Source organism: Hemitrygon akajei, chromosome 8 (genome assembly GCF_048418815.1).
Source record: "Hemitrygon akajei chromosome 8, sHemAka1.3, whole genome shotgun sequence".
NCBI lineage: Eukaryota > Metazoa > Chordata > Chondrichthyes > Myliobatiformes > Dasyatidae > Hemitrygon > Hemitrygon akajei.
In genome coordinates, this window is record NC_133131.1 from 109,395,215 (window position 1) to 109,416,384 (window position 21,170).

At 39.7% G+C, this 21,170-nt stretch overlaps 1 protein-coding gene across 1 annotated transcript in view; it reads right to left on the reverse strand.

The window, feature by feature from the left end:
* Window positions 1–3,565, reverse strand: part of cul1b (cullin 1b) — a 101,076-nt gene extending 97,511 nt beyond the window's left edge. The window contains exon 1 of the mRNA XM_073054372.1: window positions 3,414–3,565. The gene's annotated coding sequence lies outside the window, so the exon portion shown is untranslated. The remainder of the gene's footprint in view (window positions 1–3,413) is intronic.
* Window positions 3,566–21,170: the final 17,605 nt, after the last annotated feature.

The window sequence follows — 21,170 nt, forward strand, 5'->3', positions numbered from 1 at the left end:
CTAGCAACTTTTCGTGCTTCTGACAAGTGATGTTCAAAGTGTTCCAGCATTGATTCATTAGCTGAGGGTTATTAATAGGTAATCAGGAGTTTTCCTGTCTTACATTTCACCAGGTGTTTTGGGATCTCATGAGATCAGAAGTCAACCTGGAGGCCTCCTAGACAAGCTTCCTCCTCAAGGACTATGAATGAGTTTGGCATGTTGCAGACATAATTCTGTAAATATGATGATGCCAAGCTGTTACTTGACTAAGCCGTGAGATCAGTGTACATACTTGTCCCAGGATTTTCACAAGGTAGAAACTGTAAGACATTTAGAGCCAGATCTGAATTTACTTGGATTGATTCCCAGTGGTCCAATTGTTTTAACATGGGGGTTATAGGACCATAGACCATAAGACGCAGGAGCAGAATCTGGCCATTTGGCCCATCAAGCTGCTCTACCATTCCATCATGGCTGATTATCCCTCTTAACTTTATTCTCCTGCCTTCTCCCCATTACTTCTGACGCCTTTACTAATCAAGAACCTATCAACCGCTGCCTTAAAATATACCCAATCACTTGGCCTACACAGTCATCTGTGGCAATTAATTCCACAGATTCTGCAACCACTGGCTAAAGAAATTCTTTCTCATTTCTGTTCTAAATGGATGCCCCTCGATTCTTCCAGTCCTAGACTCCCCCACTACAGAAACATTCTCTTCACATCCAGGCTATCAAGGACTTTCAATAGATTTCAACGAGATTCTCCCCCACCCTCCCCTCCTCTTTTAAACTCCAGCAAGTACTGGCCCAGGCCAATAAAAACTCCTGTATTATTCATTCCTGGGAACATTCTCATGAACCTGCTCTGGACCCTCTCCAATGCCAGCACATCTTTTCTTAGATGAAGAATCCAAAACTGCTCACAATTCTCCAACTGCAGTCTGACCAATGCCTTATAAAGCCTCAGCAAATTCTAGTCCTTTCAAAATGTACGCGAACATTGCATATGCCTTCCTGTGCAAGGATTCAACCTGTAAATTAACCTTTAGAGAATCCTGCACAAGGACTCCCAAGTCCCTTTCCACCTCTGATTTAAAATTTTCTCTCCTTTTATAAAATAATCCACACCCTTATTCCTTCTACCAAGGTGCATGACCACACACTTATATACACTATATTCTTTCTGCCACTTCTTTGCCCATTCTCCCAATCTGTATAAAACCTCCTGCAGACACCCTGCTTCTTCAACACTACCTGGCAGTAGGCAGAGAGCAGGAATAAAGGGAGCCTTTTCTGGTCAGCTGCTGGTGACTAGTGAAGTTCCACATAGGTCGGTGTTGTGACCTCTTCTTTTCACCTTGTACGTCAATGGTTTGGATGAAGGAATTTACAACTTTGTGGCCAATGCGAAGATGGGTGGAGGAATTAGGAACTAGCGCCTATCCATGCTAGTATCTTTCCTGTAATAACATAGGCTCCTATCTTGTCAAGCAGCCCCATAAACAGCACCTTGTCAAAGGACTTCTGAAATAAACATCCACTGACTCTCCTTTGTCCATCCTGCCAGTTACTTCTTCAAAGAATTCCAACAGATTTGTCAGGCAAGATTTCACCTTAAGAACACTATGCTGACTTTGGCTTATTTTGTTATATGCCTTCAAATATCCCAAAACCTCATCCTTAATAAGACTCCAACATGTTTCGAACCACTGAAGTCAGTTCAGTTAAAGCTATCACTTCAGTTCAGACACTGACATTACAGTAAGGTGGTTTGTTTCAGAAGTAAATTAAGAGTCAAGCAGATTGTTGTGAGACCTGAAGTGTCTCGGCCCAAAACGCTGACTGTACTCACTTCCATAGACACTGCCTGGCCTTTTGAGTTCCTCCAGTATTTTGTGTGTATTGCTTGGATTTCCAGCACCTGCAGATTTTCTCATTTGTTATGGTTTTAGTTACATCTCTAGCAATGCTAAATGCACCAATGCATTAACCTTTTCTCCTCACAGACACTCCCTGATTTAAGTCTTGGTCATTTTTCTGTTTTTATTTCACTCATTAGATTACTGATGGTCACACAGAAACTGCCTAGTAAATCAAAATAGCTTATAAATCACAACAAATGTCGTCATAAATCAAATGATCCCACAGGTTTGTAACTTTTCCTTTATCCTCAAGGAGGACAGAAGAATTGAAGTTCAAAAGCTTTGCATACATGGGGTACTGTTGATTTGAGAATTGGAAATAAAAGCAGAAAATGTTGGAAACCCTCAAAGAAAACAGAGTTAATGCTTCAGATGGAAAGCACTCTCATCATTAGATCTGATGAAAGGTATCAACCTGAAACATTTAACTCTGTTTTTCTGTGCATAACTGTAGCCTAGCCTTCCAGTAAGTACATTAGTGTTTTTGTAGAATGGTTAATGTTAATGTTAATTTGATTTAAATATAAAACATGACATGACATTACTTCACAATGTGTAGATAATGAACAAAAGTTGTAAGCATTATTACGGTATTTTTAACACGTGCTAAAATTACTTTCAAAACACACTGAAACAAAATTAACCACGATAGAGTTTATAATTACCCGCTTAAGTAATTAAAGAGTTAAACAAAAATGTTCCCGAGAACACTAACATTAATAAAACTAAAACCTTAGGCTGCTTTATAGAATATTCTGAAATTTCCAAAAATTTGGAAAAAAATATTACGGTCAGGACAGACAATCGAACTCTTTCAGCCAAAACTTCATATTTTATGCTGGCAACTAAGCGATGTTTATCATTCAAAATCCGTTTAAAATAAGGAGGTTGCAGAGCCAGGGTTCCATTTAAACCGCCCCTGTACTACCCTATCCGGGTATCCAGGCATTTCACTTAATACGGCTGCCAGTACGTTAACGGGAGACGGTGCTGCCAGCATATCAAGAATCACACGGCCCATACTCGCACAAAGACCCAAGTCAACGGAAGCCAAGCTGCGGACGGCAGGCGAGGTGTGCGGGAACAGCCAGAGGCAGCCGCTTGATTGCCAGTTGATGCGCAATAAGCACGAGGAAGGCCTGGGCCTAGGTTTCCTCCGGCTCTCCCAACCACAGCCAGACCCCCTTGCCCCCTCGATGTAGGCGCCCAGTTACACAGCCGTCTTCAGTCCTGGAGACCTTTCAATAAATGCGATATAACGGTTCACCACTCCCCTCCATGCCAAGCCCGTGATGCATGACCGGCAACCCTCGGAGCCGGCGTTTCCCAGGCCTGCAGCTCAGAGCTCGGGCGCTGCCGACACAACATGGCGGCGGCCCGGCCTCTGGCCACCAGCTCGAGTCACCGTGAGTCAGGAGGAATCGGGCCGGGTCCTGGGGCACCGACTCCGCCCCAACCTTACCCTTTCTCTTCCTTCTCGTCTCCCCCGCCAAGTCCTGTACTCACCATCGCCCCGTCGCCGGCTCCCAGCCGCTTTGCCTCCTTTTCCAGCTATTTAATTTTCCGACCGACCCAACACCTCCACTCCGCAGGCTCCGCGCTGCCCGCCTTCCGCCTGCAACAAACTCCACAAACAAGAGTTCCGCTGCTCCCAGCCTCCCGCGCTCACTCTGGCTCCAAGTTGTAGCTGCGACACCAGTAGTTAAAGCCTCTTTCGGTATTTTTTTAATCTATAACAACAGGTCTGCGAAGCAAGCGCACGGACACACAGACACACAGACACAAATCAAGATAATCTGCTAAGAGCTGCATCTCTCAGTGAAATAACTGGTTTAGTGAAGATAAATCCCTTCGAGGTAGTGCGATTTTAAAATAAACTCTGATGCAATATCATTTTAATAAAATCATGAACAAAACTATCTACGAAGTTTGCAGTTTGACTGCACGATGCCGTTCCCTAATAAAACAAACTGTTTCATTTTGATCTGTAAACTTGTTGGCGTTCAGTGAATTTTGACCTCCAGCTACAGTATATTGAATTTGCCAAATAATGTGCTGCTTACAACTAGAAACAAATGATCAAACCTGATGTGTTACTTTAAAGTAGACCTAAAGACATTATTCGCTCAGAATCAACACCTAGATGAGAATTAGGTTGTACAGCCCATCAAACGATGTTCCCCATTCTGTTGGAATATATCTCAGTCATACTGCACTGAAACAGGCCCAACAAATTCACACCGACCATTATCTACATGAACCCCATTTTATTCTCTCCACTTGCCCTTCAACTCCCTCCAGATACTACCTTTCACCTACATAGTAGGGATAATTTGTAATGTTCATTAAAACTACAGACCTACATGACTCTGAGATGTGGGAGGAAACCAGAATTCTCAGAGGAAAGCCACATGGTCACAGGAGGTGCAAACTCCACACAGTCAGCATTGAATGTTAAGACTGAATAAGGATCATTGAACATGTGGAGCAGCATCTCTACTTGTTGTGCTATTTTAATGCTCACACCTTAATATTATTGATTCAAATTTGATCCATAGTCCCATTCATCCTCATTAGCAAAAATTTGTCGAGTTCAAAAGTTATTGATCCGACATTCACAATTCTTTGCAAATAAAATTTTTCTTATGTGAAAAAAATGTTTCCTGAATTTATTCCTTACTGGGTCAGGTTTGGCTTTAAAATCATGGCACCTTAAAAAATATAGCTTCTTTTTTGAAATAAATCTAGAAAATGTGGGAAATGCTCAGCAGATCAACAGGAATCCAAGGCGAGAGAAACAGAGTTAACTTTTCAAGTCACTGACTTTTCTTCAGAACCAAGATCAACTTTGCCCCTTTGACCCCTGACCGTATCCAGCCTGCCTAGGACAACCATTCATCCCTGTATTGCCACCCAGCAAACCCCACCACTCACAGTTCCTTCAATAGAACTGGCCATTTCTGACAAAAACTAGAAATGCAATGTTGACCCTGAGGGCTGCAATGATCAAAAAGGAATCCCTTGAGCTTCATTTGGACTTCTTGAAGAAATATTTAGATACCAAACACAGAGAAAATTAAAATAAGAGAACATAAGAAATAGCAAGAATAGAACAATAGGTCCTTTGAGGCTGCTTCACAAGATTGTGGATTCACAGGAACACCCTTTGGACTAAACAGAGATATTCTGCTAAATGGTCAACTTGTCTATGTTTGGGGCTTAATAATTCAACAAAAGGGGTGGCACAGTAGTGTAGTGGTTAGCACAACGCTTTACAGTGTTGAACCAGCGACATGGGTTAAATTCCTGCTGCTGCCTGTAAGGAGTTTATACATTCTACTCATGACCACGTGGGTTTCCTCCCACAGTCCAAAGACCTACCTGTTGGTAGGTTAATTGGTCATTGTAATTCGTCCTGTGATTAGGCTAGAGTTAAATCGGAGGTTGCTGGGCTCAAAGGGCCGGAAGGACCTACACTGGGCTGTATCTCGTAAAAATGAATAGAAAATGTCAGATAACAAGGCTTTCCAGCTTATCTCAAACTGATCAATTCTGATGTTAGAGCACTTTTGCCCATCCAAAAGAGCTGCTGCTTCACAGTTCCAGCTATCCAGTTTCAATTCTGATCTCTGGTGCTGTCTGTGTGGAGATTGTATGGCTCCCTGTGAACACAAGGGTTTTCCTAGATATTCCATTTTCCACCTACCTCTCAAAAGCGTGTGGCTTGATAGGTTACATACTGTAAATTGCCCCTAGTGTGTAGGTGTTCAGTAGAATCTAGAAGTTGATGGGAATGCAGGGAGAATAAAGTAAGGTTAGTGTAAGAAGGTGGTTGATGGTCAGTGCAGACTGGAGAGCTGAGGAAATTAATTCCACACCCTATGACTCTAATGCTGGGGGACTATGCAGCTGTATCTTACATTTTCAGTTTGTTTGTTTTTCTATTTGTTTCTCTAGCCTCTGTTCCAGCCTATTTACACATCCTCAATCAGAATTATTACCATTGACAAACCTTCTTCACCCTCTCTTACAAGACCAATCTGTATCGTGCATTCTCTTCCCCTCACCACCCTGTCATAGTCTTTCCTTTCTTCCTCCCATCTTTCCCCTTCTCTTGCAACATAATACTGCCTAAAAACTGTTTTCTAAATGTCTGTCATTTACCCGTTTTGATGAAAAGTCCCTGATCTCAAGCATTAACTCTGCATCTACAAATGCTGCTTGACTTGCTGAGTATTTCTAGCATTGCCTGTTTATTTACATTTACCTCTCTGCTGTTTTCCAAATAATACTTGATTATCAGTTGTCTTCATAAATACAATTTTAACACAGTGGTAACAATCCAATTCGATTTGAGCCAGCATCTAAATGTCTTATTGCATTGGTTTTATTTACCTCCTTGGTAACAGCTTGGAATTAGAAGATTTATGTAATTGAGGCAGGCTAATAAAAGTATCTACTTCTCACCATTTTGAACACATTCAATACCATGCATTAAATCATTTAATAGAGGCAAGCCCTCAGTCTATCACTGTGATGCTGATCATATTTTTTAAAAATCTGACAGAAACAGAAAAGATTGTAGATATCGGAAACAATCTGTTGGAGGAAATCAGTGGGTCAAGCAGCAACTGTGGGGGAAAAGAATTGCCGATATTTTGGGTTGAAACTCTGCATAAGGTCATCCTAAATTTCTTTTTATCTTAATTTTATCTCAAACACAATCTAATTTCCTGTTAACTTTGAATGAAATTTGATTAATATCTATATCATAAAGTCAACTCAATAACATCATCCCTACATATGCTATATACCTAGATTATTTCTAGACCAACGATGGCTTGTCCTTAGGGACACAAGAGACTGCAGATGTTGGAATTTGGAGCAATTAAAAAACTGCTGGGGGGAACTCAGTGGATCAAACAGCATCAGCAGAAGGAAATGGACAGTCAGCATTTTGGGCTGAAACCCTTCATTGGGGCCCTTCTCTTTGTACCTTTGTGTTATCACCCTCGTTACTTCCGAAGGATCTAACTTCAAAGTGTTTCTTTGCTCATGGGGTTAACCTCTATATGTTGACTGCACCCCACTTCACTCTGCATCACTTTTTAAAATCTAGCTCACATCTATGCAGCCTGAATTATGCTCTTGGAGGAGTTACGACTTTTTTTAACTCAGTATCAAAGCCTCCAACATAGTCTCTCTCACAAACTTTATTCCCTTGACAATAATTGACACCTTTGCAAAACAACCAAACTTTTTGAAAGCCTGTTGTACAATTCTGAACTGAACCTAGTCTTCCACTGTCTTTCAGGTCTACTTTTCTATATCTTCATAACATTGCCTGTCTTTATTTAAGTCTCTCAGCTACTGTAACCTTTGTACATGCACTTGTCACTTCTAGGCTTCACTGTTTGATTGAGTTTGCAGCCTAAGGCAGGAGTGCCATTGTTTTCCTTCATAGACTGTTTAATATATTTTAAGGACCACATGGAAAGATTCAAAGATTATTCCCATTAATTTCCAATTATTTCAAACTTCTGAGGCCAATTCATTATTTACTCACTGCTGAGGTAATATTGCAAAAAGCAAGTTCTGAAATTAAAACAAGACAAAACAGAAAATAGAAATAATCTCATCTATAACAATATTGGCAGTAGAAACCCTCCAGGAGCAATGTAAAAACTCCTAGCAGGAAGCAGTAAGGGAGGTCTCTGTGAGGACTTGAGTGCAGTGCCATTACACTTATGGCTGCAATGCTCAGGCTTCTCCATTGAGCTGAGCTGGTCCTATTAATCTATTCCTTCTGTGCCATTTTATTCCTCCTTTTATTGTTCTCTGATAACAATAGTTTAAGTAATTTATTGATGTCTACAACACTTATTGAGATTGTACGTTTGTGATTTTCTACTTTTAAACATTTAGCGGTTATTAAGTTCTAATGATAGTTTGAAGCTGTGGATTAAATTTTGTGAGTAGTTTAGAGCCGTAGTCACACGTTACAGAAATAGGCCATTTAAGTCAAGTTGTTTATCATATGCACAAGTACTGCGAGGAACAGGGACAATGAAAACATTGTTTGAGCAGGCCAAGCAAGTAGGTACAGAAAACACACCAAATTTAAATTATACATTCAATAAATTGTACTAAACAGTTAAGAAAAAAGACTGTCCGAATCAATATATGAGTGCAATCAATCAATCAATCAATAAATATATACATGCAAACATACATACATACATACATACATACAGGAAAAACCCCACAGTAGTTCAAGAGGTGATCTGCAGAGTTCCATTGCTGAAGTAGAGTGAGGTTTATGCGGTTTGTTTCAAGAACCCGATGGTTGTAAGGTGATAGCTGTCCTGACCTGGTGGTGTAGTGCATTCTGCCTGATGGTAGTGGTGAGAAGAAGGCATGTCTTGGATGGTAGGGTTCCTTGGTGCATTTTTGGAGGTGTCCTGACTGGTTGCATCATGCTCTGGTACAGAAGTTCCATACACGGGAATACAGGAGGCCGACGCTTTCAATGGCAGGGAGGGCTGTGCTCATGATGGACCGGGCTTTGCCCACTACCCTCTGGTATTCCTGTGCATTAGAATTGCTGTGCCAGGTTACTTTCAACATCTGTAGAAATTTGTTAGAGTACTTAGTGACAAGCCAAAGCTCCTTAACCTTCTAATAAGGTAGAATCATTGTGATTATATCTATGTGCTGGCTCCAGGTCCTGTCATCCAAGCTGTTAATACCCAGGAACCTAAAGCAGCTGAATCTCTCCACCTTTGACCCATCAATGAGAACTGGTCTCCATACTCAAGCCAACTGTTGCACCTATCTCTACTAATCTGGTTCATCTGCATTTAGTCCATTGTGTTCAATTCCCTAGCGATCCAAATTCTTGCTATGGTGCTTTTAGTTGTTAAGACAGAACCTACCTCTGCCGCTGTCTCAGGCAATATACTGTGGATTCCAACTGTATTGATAGAAAAAACTCCCCCTGAGTTTCCCTCTAAACCTCCCACTTTACACCTTTTATCTATGTGCTCTCATCTTAGACTATAAAAGGTTTGGGGAATAGGAGGCTGACATAGAGTGGGCTACATTATAGAATCATGTTCAGTGTAGTGCAAAACCTCAGGCAATTTTTATTGACAGGCTTTATGTAAACATAGTTCAATTCCCTATTAATTCATGGGATAGGAAACTCAATGGAGTGGCCATCACTTTAAACAGTCACAACTTCATTAAAAGAAGGTTCATTTTTAAAAGGAAGCTTAAGGAAAAAAAGATTCTAAAGCACCTTGAATCATGAATTAGTGCAGGTAATCATCCTGAAGCAGATTCTCCTCTTTTATTAATAAACAAATGTTTTGCAACGAGCACTTATGGTTTGCACTTTGTTGGCATTAAAGACAATTGGTAAAAGTTTATGTAGCCAAATGCAACAATGTAATATCTTCCTGATATTTCTAGAAATCAAACTCTTACTGCAAACTTCTTAAATAACTGTTCTTTAAATGACTAAAAATGGCCACTTACACTGTTCAATCTTTGTGATCAAGATGAGGAAATTGGCAGTAGCAACAGATGGAGTGATAAAAATGGATTTGGAAGTCATAACATTGTTATTTGCATTAATGCACAAGACCTCTTCCTGGGAGGAATTCTGACACCTGAATTGAGTATTCCTAAAATCAAACAAATGCATTGCTAGGGGTTAAGTCAGCTAATATTGTTGTCTTATTATTGCCATATGAGTTAAGATATAGAAATAGAACAGAATGTTGAAGCTGGTGAACGGTCATGGTGTGCGCTAGCAACAACTGTACCCAGGTGCAGGAGGAACAACAGACTCCCATATAAAAATAGAAACAAAGAGTTTATATATAGGATTTCTAACAGAACATCGGTGGGTTCACCAAGTGACATTGTGAGACAAATCATTCTCAAAACAAGGACCCCATGATAAGCACTAATCAGAAGTCTGTTATAAATAATCACAGTACATGGAAAACCCATGCCAGTCAAACTAAACTTGACAAGATTAAACAGAAACCGCAAAGGCTTGAAGTCTCTAGTTAAAACAACAATTAATAAATATAGGTGCTCTAGAAACCTCAAAGCCCAATGCTCTACAGCTCACCACAAAAGCCAGCAGGTCTCATGAAGTCAACAATTCAGGAAACATTTATTTATGTTTTATTTATTTTGTGGTACAGCACAATAACATGCCCTTCTGGCCCAACAAGTACACCCATTTGACCTATTAACCTATTAACCTGTATGTCTCTCGAATATGAGAGGAAGCCAGAGCATCCAGATGATGGGAAGAATGCACAAATTTCTTACAGATAGCAGAGGAATTAAACACGATTTAATAGTGTTATGCTAGTCGTTATACTACCATGCCACCCTATGTGGGAGAGAAACAAAATCAATGCTTGTGGCCTTTCACCAGAACTGAGAATCCAAACATATTGCAGAGGAGCCGGAACAATGGGAATACGACAAGGGGGAAGTATATAGCTCCAGTGCTAGTGATGCTCATTGAAAATGAATCTTGATGCAGAGGCGAGGTGACAGAGTGGAAGATGATGAAGTCTAATTACACTGCAATTTTTTTTAAACGTGTTGCTTCCTCAGAATGTATTTTGTGTTTATGACAGACTGTTTGAAGCTGAACACAAATATAACTTCAGACTACATGCTGCACATAGGAGTTCAGAGAAACAATAACTTTAATTGAATAAAATGCATTTAATTGCATAATGGTGCTGATGCTTTGGAATAGTTCAACTTAATTATAAATGTTTTGTTGATGATTTTCATTTGTTATCAGTGTCTGAGGCTTTTCGCTTAAGTGTCCAACCATAATCAGCCAGGATTGATGGATTCCAGTTGCCCTGATACCGTTTCTCCATGACCGCAATGTCCTGGTGAAACCTTTCACCATGCTTGTCATTGACAGAACCAAGATTTGCAGGGAATATCTGAATGGGAATGCAGAAAATGAATCTTCAGTGACATGTTGTACTTAATGGTTTTGTATGCTTAAAGCATATTGTCAACCAACTGCATGTAGGTTGGTGCTCTGTAGTTGCCAAGGAAGTGTTCAACAAAATCCTTGAATGCCTTCCGTGCGATTTTCTCTGGTCCTTCTATAAGTTATTTGGACTTCTTGTCATTGATGACCTGTTTGATTTGTTGACCAACAAAAATGCCTTCCTTATTCTTGGCATCAGTTATTCTGGGAAACATCTGTCTCAAATATCAAAATCATTCATGGAAAATGTTGTGCCTGGTGACAGCAGATTCCATTTTTGCGGAGTTGAACCCAGTAATTCTGCTTTTGTCTTTGACAAACTGAAGTCTCTGACCAGGTCATTCAACTCAGATTGAGTTATCAGATGAGGCTCACTCAACAGAAATGGTTCAAGATCAAGATCTGTATCAATATCAGTGTTGTTTTCCATTCCCGGCTTGTGCATCATGGCATTTTTGTCTGCCTCTTCTAGATTCCATGTCTCTGGTGGCTTCAGTACTGGAGGACTATTGTCATGCAGCGCAGGTCTCGTGGCTGAAGGGAGATTGGGGTATTCAATGGATTTCTCATTTTTAGCAGAGAAACTAAGCACACAAGTCAGACAGAAGTAGCAGTCTGCCTTAGGATCCTCTGTTCTCGCCTTATCATCGAGTCAGTGAACGGCATTGACTCCTGAGTATTTCTGAGCCAAGTTCTAAGATTGACAACACATATTGCACAACAAGTGTGAGGAGCCCAGGCTTTGTCTTGGTTTCCAATTTAGAGATCACAGGCTTTCTTAAAAAGAGGAAAATCTCCATCTTTGAGATTTAAGCGTACACTTGCCAAAAATAGCACGACTGTTGCAACATTGGCAAGACATTTTGCTATCACAAATATTCATGAAATTACAATTACTTTATTATAATGAATACACACAATATGCTCTGCACATAGAGCATGCTCATCAATATGATCACAAAACTGAGATATGTACAGTATATATAAATGCAATGGTGTGTGTGTGTGATGGTTTTATTGTCTTTCTAAAACCTGCCCTGCAGAAGCATACCCAAGCATGTCTGGACAAGAACATTTTAATTGACTTGAATTATTAACTTAAGTAACAAATATAGGCGATTTTTAAAAAAATGGTGCTTGATAGAGAAATTTTATGGTGACTTTCATGCTCAGCAGCCCAAAAAAAGATACACCCAAAAGTGTTCAGGAAGCAGAACCTTTGTTGTCCAGTATTAATCACATTTATATGACAGAAAATGATGTACATAGAAAGAGATGAATCAAATCAGAAAGTGTAAGGAAGAAGAATTAAAAAATAAATGGCTAAAATAGTGAAGTAGTTAATGGAGACTGGAAATATATTCAGAGGATACTGGAAACAGGCAGCACCTGTGGAGATAGAAATAATATTTCAGCTCAGTAACCTTTCATGAGAATTGGACAATTCTGAAATTCAGGGGAAAGGCTGAAATTGTTGAATTCATTATTAAGTGCTGAGGGCTGTAATATACAAAGGTGGAAAATGTGTGCTGTTCCTTGGTTTCTTGCAATGTTCACTGCAAGAAGCTAAAGCCAGAAAATTCAGAGTGCAAGTGAGATGGAAAATCAAAATGATAAGGAGAGAGCCAACCATGTGGACTTAATGGAACTTCTTCAAAGTGGTCACTTGATCTGCAATTCATTTCTCCAGTGGAATGTAGGCTGCATTATGAGCAGTGAATGCAAAATAACCGCTCTAGGATGAATGTTTGGGTCATTGCATAGTGTGAAGAATAGAAGTAAAAGGGCAGGGGTTGCATTTTCATGAGTTGTACCCAAAAGTGTCATTAAGTAAGAGAATGGGATGTTCATGGGAGATGGAAGAGAAAACATCGCAGAGGAAAAAGTCCTTGGGCAGCCTCTGCCATTTGGAAGGTTGAGCAGAGTTGTGGCAAATGTTAATTATTCCAGTCAAGCCTGAGATTAAATGGGAGAGAGGGTCTTTGGAGAGAGACCTTGGAGTATAAGTCCACAGCTTGCTGAACATTGACCAGGTGGATAGGATAGTAAGAATAGCATTACGTTTGCTTGCTTTCATAGACCAAGGCACTAAGTTTCAAGTAATGGAAAGTCATATTGCACTATTGACGAGATTGCAATCAGGGTATTGTGTACAGTTACGGCTGCCACATTACGGGAAGGGTATGGTAGCATTATAGAGAGATATCAGAAGAGATTCACCAGGATGTTGTATGGAATGGAGGGCTGTAGTTATATTGAAGGATTGAATAGGCTAGGTTTATTCTCACTGGAACCTAAGTGGCTGATAGTAGGAGGATGATGAGAGGTGACTTTATAGATGTTTATAAAATTATGAGACACATTGAAAGAATAGTTAGAGTCTTTTGCCCAGAACATAGATATGTATCACGGTTAGCATGGATGAGGTGAACAGAGCCAAGGGCCCATTACTGTGCTGCATGTTTCTATAATTCAATGGTGCTTAACAGCAACTCCTTTGCTTGCATCTTCAGAAAGAGCTCTATTTCCATCTTTAATATCTCTATTTTTCCCTTTCAGGGTTCTTTTGAAGACCCTGACCTGGTGTTACATGCTGTCTTCGGTTCTCTGCGGGAATGGGACCCGCTCTCGGGGTCTCACAACTGGCCATTATTCAATATACCAAGGACACGGCCTAGAAGATTACCTCACCCTCAGAGTTTCAGGATTTCATGGCTCTGGAGGCAGGCGGACTTGAGGCCAATGCCTCTGCAGGAATTCGGTGTGTCGTGGGAGACGGAAGATCTCTGACTGTGTGCCCAGAGACCTGAGTTCTTTGGGCATAGAGCTCAGAAAAAGCGATACAACGGACTTTTAACATTGTAAATCAGGGAGTTGTTTTTTACGTCTCCCCTCTCACTGTGAAACAGAGACACCTCTTTGTCCCTTATTGGGGAGGGAGAGAGAGCCTGTGGTATTTCAAATTACCAGGTAAATGAATAGTCTCTGGGGTACTGCAAGTCTGTGTCTTTACTGATGCTTTGCTGCATGCTTGAGTGCTCAGGGGGGGCGCTGATGCTTTTTTTGCTGGTGGGGGAGGGGGTTCATTGCTTTGCTGCTGCTTATGTGTGGGAGAGGAAGCTGGGGGGGGGGCTTTGGGGTTCTAACATTTAACTGCCATTCATTCTTTGGGGCACTCTTCTGTTTTCATGGATGGTTCAGGGGTGCAGTGCTAGCCAGAGTGTATCTGGCACATCTTTAAGAAAAAAGCTAAACTCAACAAGCTAATTAATGAGGTGCTGCCCAGGGTGATTTGAGTATCTCAGAAACTGCTGATCTCCTGGGATTTTTACGCACAACAGACTCTGGAGTTTACAAAGAATGATGCCAAAAACAAAAACAATCCAGCGAGTGGCTGTTCTGTGAGCAAAAACATCTTGTTAAATCCACTGGCTGGATTTTTTTTGTTTTTGGCACCATTCTTTGTAAACTTCAGAGTCTGTTGTGCGTAAAAATCCCAGGAGATCAGCAGTTTCTGAGATACTCAAATCACCCTGGGCGGCACCTAATTAGTTAGCTTGTTTAGTTTGGCTTTTTTCTTAAAGATGTGCCGGGGGTGCTCCGGCTAGCATTGCACCCCTGGGATGGTTGCGAAGAAAAAATAATTTCAGGATGTATATTGTATACATTTCTCTGACATTAAATGTAGCTTTGAATGCTGAAAGGTGAGGGGAAAGTATGATGAGACTGGTGGTGGTATCAAATTAAAGATGGTTGAATAGTCCCTTGGCGGGTAGGGTGGCAGGAGAGAGCAATTGGAACACTCTCCTCGTTCTGTGTGGCAGGACAAGGGTGAGAGCAGAAATGCACAAGATGTAGCAGGCATGGTTGAAAACTCAATGATGAAGGGGAAACAACAAATGAGGAAAATTAAGCCTGATGTGGAAAATGCCTTTGCCAGGCTCTATCACTCAAACATTGAATTCATTTACTTCAGACTATCAGCCTTTCTAATCCGTACGGAAGATAAGAAACCTGTAATGTTAGCTCTGTTTCTCTCGCCACAGATGATACTTAACTGCTTAAGTATTCCCAGGATTCTTTGTTTTATTTCAAATTTACAGCATCTGCAAATGTTTTACTTTACAAACTAATACAACATTTGTACCATGTATCTTATCTCAACAGCCTGCTATCTGTAATGAGAATGCACATGGCAACATGCACCATGTTCTAGTAGCTATCTATTAATACCAATCAGGAAATCATATTATAATTGAATTATATGTCTAATTGGGAAAACAGTGCACTGTGGATGGTAAGAGACATGGAGGCATAAGGTTCACTTACCCGAGTAATAATTAATTGTAAACTAAAATTCTCAGAGTTCTTTTTAAATTTTCAGGATGATGCTTCATAACATTTCATTTGTTGCTCAAGCAACACTTGGTTTGAATACCATTTCCACCAACAACTTTACATATCAGTTTAGCACTCAAATATTTTAACTTAATTTATAACTTAAATTATAAATTGCAACAAAATGGTTCAAAAGGGCTAAGCAGACTTTTTTTTTTCCTATTGATACATTGGAGAATCTCCGGAGATTTAAAAGGATATTATTTTATTTTTGTTTTGAGACAGCTTTCAAAGCTGTTGCTGAGCTACTTAAAATCATGTCATGTTTTCTCCCTGGCAGTGTTTCCAGCTGAATGAATACAATTCCAAATTTCTTTCTTCTCTCTTTTCTGAACCTTTCTGAATGAGGCAGAAACCTTAATGTGTTAAGCATTGCGAAAGTCTGAATATAGTCTGAACTCCCCTTCTGAACTCAAAGATCAGTCTCACTAGTCTCAGAACCTTTTTGTAGAAATATTCATCTTACAAATTTTTCCTCAGAACAATGCTGCTGGTAGATAAATTATTTCATCTTCTGCAGCATTGGTATACCTCGTGGTTATGGTCAGAATTGGTTGGGCAAATAAGATGAGGCTGATAATGGCCTTGTTTTTAACAGCATCATGAATTTCAATAGCACTTTTAAAATGGAATGTCCTTATGTGATTTAGTCAATAGAAATACATGTATGTGGTTTCAATATTTTCATGCAATTCATTTTCAGACTAACAACTAAAGTGGAGCTTTTTAAATAATTTAAGCAGTATATAACTTTTCCCAATAATATCACAAGTCTATGGATCATAAACAGGGGTATGATGCTTATTAGTGTATAATTATTTTTGGAGACTTAGTAACTTTGTAAGATTCTGCTTCCGAGTTTCACAAAGAGGCACCAGGGTAGTATTTTCACATTGTTGCTTAGCAACTCCATAGTGATAAAATTAAAGGTTATTTCAAACCATAGTAAGCAAGAAAGCATTAACTTAATGAATGCTATACTGTAATTATATCTGTCGTGATAAAGGAGTTCTTTAATTATTTTTGTTATGTAATCCTGAAATTATTTAAATGATTCTCACAGGGACTAAAGATATAGAAATTTACATGATTACCAGTGGACTTTATTCATGCTAGTGTATGAATTTATACATAACATTTACAAGATAAAATATTGCAGTCTTAAAATCAAAGAGCTTATGTTGGAAAATCCCACCCTTATGTTGCATAACACCTCATTTATTGTTTCTTTAATGCTCGAGGTCATTTCAGGGAATCTCAAGGGTCTTTGGCAGAACAACCAATTTCCAGTGTTCTCCTCTGGAGGGCATTGTCCTCTCATACCATAGCAGTTCCATTCATACAAATGTTACTGCTCCCACATGGATGATTAACAGGTCCATTTTTAAAAATATTGCTGGATTATCTAGGGTTGTCATCAAAATTAATATTAAAAATAAAATGCTTTCAGATATAAACTAATTATATTTATATGCAGGGCACAAGCTTCTGATTTCTAAATCTGTGGCTAATGTCTATTGAAAGACACAACTATTTGGAATGTGATTTTCATGATGCTCAGAGATGTGACCATTATCGATATCACCAATGATTTAACAATTTAGTTAGCGAAGATAAGAGGCAGGGTCCCTTTTTTATATTGTTTCTTTAAAATCCCTCCTGTTGATCTACACTGAATTTGAAGAGATATATGTGATGCTTCAATAGAACCACCGGTGGAGTGGTATACAGCAAAGCACATACTCAAACCAAGAGAAGAATTGAGTGGACCTCTGGGATCCAGTGATTTGGAATGTCCTTCAGATAGGCCCACTTTAATCTGTCATGTTAGCTCTTGGTGTGTGTTACAGTTTTTAGTAAAGGAAGGGCCAATAATTTCTAAAGATGCCAGGAAGCCTGATAACAATAATTCTGATGTTATAAACCACATAAGTACAACAAGAAATACAGAGTTGCAGTAGCAATGTCTGTTAGACATGAGAGATTCATTCAAAACCTTTTGATAATTAATCAGTCGCTACAATTTTGAAATTTGTATCTTTCAATGACTTCTCATTACTCAATGGTATATGTAAAATCTTTGCTCTTTACTACTGGCAAGCACATCCAAGCACTGAATCATCATATCAGCACATTATCTGTTTCAAATTGTCATACAAAAGAGCCATACTCCATGCAGTTTTAAAGCATTGATCAAGTGAAATGTGCTGATTGCTCGCTTAAAGAATTAAAGGTCTGCAAGGGCAATCTTGAACTTCCTATTGCATGTATATTAATTCTCAATCTCACTGTTATTTTCATCAAAATCAGTTTTAATATCACAAGTACATGTTGTGAAATTTGTTAATTTAGTGGCAGCTTTAAAATGCAATACATGATAATATAGAAAAGAAATAAATAAATGAATTACAGTAAGCATATAAGTACGTTTATTAAATAGTTAAATTAAAAGTAGTGCAAAAACAGAAATAATAAAAAAGTAATGAAGTGTTCAAGGGTTCAATGTCCATTTAGGAATCGGATGGCAGGGGGAAGAAGCTGTTCCTGAATTGTTGAATGTGTGCCTTCAGACCTTTGTACCTCCTTCCTGATGCTAACAATGAGAAGAGCTAAGTCCTGGGTAATGGGTGCCTGTGTTTGACTTGTGTGTTTGTGGCTTCCTCTATCGTCAATAGTAAGGTTCAATGAGACTAGATAAACAACACTTACCTTCCTTTAAGGCACTCTGCAACCTTCTGGAATGAACAGGGAACCTTTCCATCTTCAGTTAAACTGCTCTCTCATTATTTCCTATTATCATCTTGTGTCCCTTTTCCATTTGTTTTTAAAAAAAAATGTCTTCCTAATGATCAGTACTGATACTCCTTATCACCGGATCTGTTTTAACCAATTCCCAAATTGTGTTTTGTCTTACACCTCACTCCTCAGTTCTATTTTTGAAAACGGACACCTTTCCACTTTTCCCTTTGTATTCAGGAAGGTTACTTGATCCAGAATATTTACCAGCTACACACACAAAATGCTGGTGGAACACAGCAGGCCAGGCAGCATCTATAGGGAGAAGCTTCTCCTTATAGATGCTGCCTGGGACAGTGCTTCTCCCTATAGATGCTGCCTGGCCTGCTGTGTTCCACCAGCATTTTGTGTGTGTTGTTTGAATTTCCAGCATCTGCAGATTTCCTCGTGTTTGCTATTTACCAGCTACTCTTTATTCAACTGGTTGAGTTTTTTGAAATTATTTGTCTGGTTAAGCTAAATGATGATACCATTCAAAGTGACAAAGGAGTCCATGAACGTGTTTTGTGGTTTGGAGATGCTTCTGTCCAGAAGACATAGGGGAGCAGAATCAGGCCATTCAGCCCATCAAATCTGCTCCTCTGCTCGATGATGGCTGATTCATTATCTCTCTCAACCCCATTCTCCTGCCTTCTCTCTGCTACCTATACAGGTGTCCCCCACTTTACGAATATTCACTTTATGCCACTTCGCTTTTACAAAAGACCTACATTAGTAACCTCTTTTTGCGCTACAAAGAGGATTTCACTTTTACAAAAATTTTTCCCATATAAATTAATGGCTCTTCACTTTACACCATTTCGGCTTAAGAAAGGTTTCATTGGAATGCTCTACCTTTGTAAAGGGGGGGGGGGAACACCTGTATTACTAATCAAGAAAGTACAAAACTCCACTTTAAATATACCTAATAACTTTGCCTCCACAGCCATGTGTGGCAATGAATTCCTCAGGTTCCCCACCCTCTGACTAAAGAAATTCCTTCTTATCTCTTCTAAAAGGACGTCCTTATATTCTGAATTGTGCCCTATGGTCCAAAACTCTTCCACCATTGGAAACATCCTCTCCATGTTCACTCTGAATAACCTTTCAATATTCAATTCTTTTCATTGATATCCCTCTTCATATGCCCAGAGCCATCAAATGCTTCTCAAATGTTAACCTTTTCATTGCCGGCATCATTCTCGTGAACCTTCTCTGGACCCTCTCCAATGCCAACATATTTTTTCTTAGTTAAAGGGCCCAAAACTGCTCACAATGGCTTACTGCTACAAATTTACCTCTTCTTGTTGGGCGAGGGTAAGAAGACACAGGGATTAGATGAGACTCTACAAATTCACTTCCAGTACACATGACTTTCCATCTTTGACTCTCTACTAGGAATGTAAATTCATAAAATCCTTTCCTAATAATTAAAGAATATGTGAAGGTTAAACATGATGTAATACATAGAGAGATAGACTACTGATGCTGTAATCTGAAGCAAAAAAACAAACTGCAATTGGAAATCAGCATCTGCGGAGGAAAGAAATTGTCAATGATTTTGGCTGAGACTCTGAATGTGGACGCAGAACAGAACATTGCCAGATTTTCCAAAGCTGTATTCCAGGTTTTGATTGTCTATAGAGCTTACTGAATTGTTAACCCTAGGTGTTGATCCTCTGCACTGACTTAACATGTTTCCCCACTACCAAAACTACACTATAAAATTAGACTTGCTCACAAAAATCACACCCTGGGAATGAATTAAAACCCAATACACACAGACCTGGTAGTGCCCAGATTTGGTAATCAAAATTGCTTGATTAATTGTACATATTGAAATTAATCGTACTCGTTTACTCACTGGAATTTAGAAGAATGAGAGATTCTGAAGAATGATAGAAGAATCAGAAGATTGAAAGCTACCAAATATTGAAAGGCTTAGAGTAGTTATAGAGAAGTGGGAGAGTCTAGGACCAGCGGGCACAGCCTCAAAATAGGAGGATGTCACTTTGGAACAGTGATAGCACCATAGAACATTACAGCACAGAAACAGGCCTTTTGGCCCTTCTTGGCTGTGCCGAACCATTTTTCCTCCTAGTCCCACTGACCTGCACCTGGACCATATCCCTCCATACACCTCTCATCCATGTACCTGTACAAGTTTTTCTTAAATGTTAAAAGTGAGCTGGCATTTACCACTTCATCTGGCAGCTCATTCCACACTCCCACCACTCTCTGTGTGAAGAAGTCCCCACTAATGTTCCCTTTAAACTTTTCCCCCTTCACCCTTAACCCATGTCCTCTGTTTTTTTTCTCCCCTAGCCTCAGTGGAAAAAGCCTGCTTGCATTCACTCTATCTATACCCATCATAATTTTATATACCTCTATCAAATCTCCCCTCATTCTTCTACGCTCCAGGGAATAAAGTCTATATATATATATATATATATATATATATACACCTTCTCCCTGAGAAGGGAGTTGAGAGGGAGAGAGGTTTTTTTTATTCCGTAGTTCGGTCTAGTTTTCTGTATTGTGTGCCGTGTAACACCATGGTCCTGAAAAACGTTGTCTCATTTTTGCTATGCACTGTACCAGCAGTTATGGTCTGATGCACCATCAATAACTCTCAGAGATGGGAGGCAAACGATAGGCTTTTATTAGCTGCAAGAGACCACGATTAGCAGCAAGAGACCACCACACAACATCCTGGAGACTGAGGGAGGAGCAGTGCCTCCAATCACCTTTATACAGGGGTCTGTGGGAGGAGCCACAGGAGCAGTCAGCAGAGGGGCGTGTCCAGACAGGTATATGTAGTTCACCACATGGTCGAAATGACAATAAAAGTTGACTTGACTTGAATATAGATCAGCCATGATCAAATGGCAGAGTAGACCTGATAGGCCAAATGGGCAAATTCTGCTCCTATGGCTTTGTTACGAACCCCGTAACTGGGTCACTTACCAGCAAAGATAGAGAGGTCCGTTGAAGTCTGATGGTACTATTTTTAACAGTATTTATTAGTAAAAATACACAAAAATAAT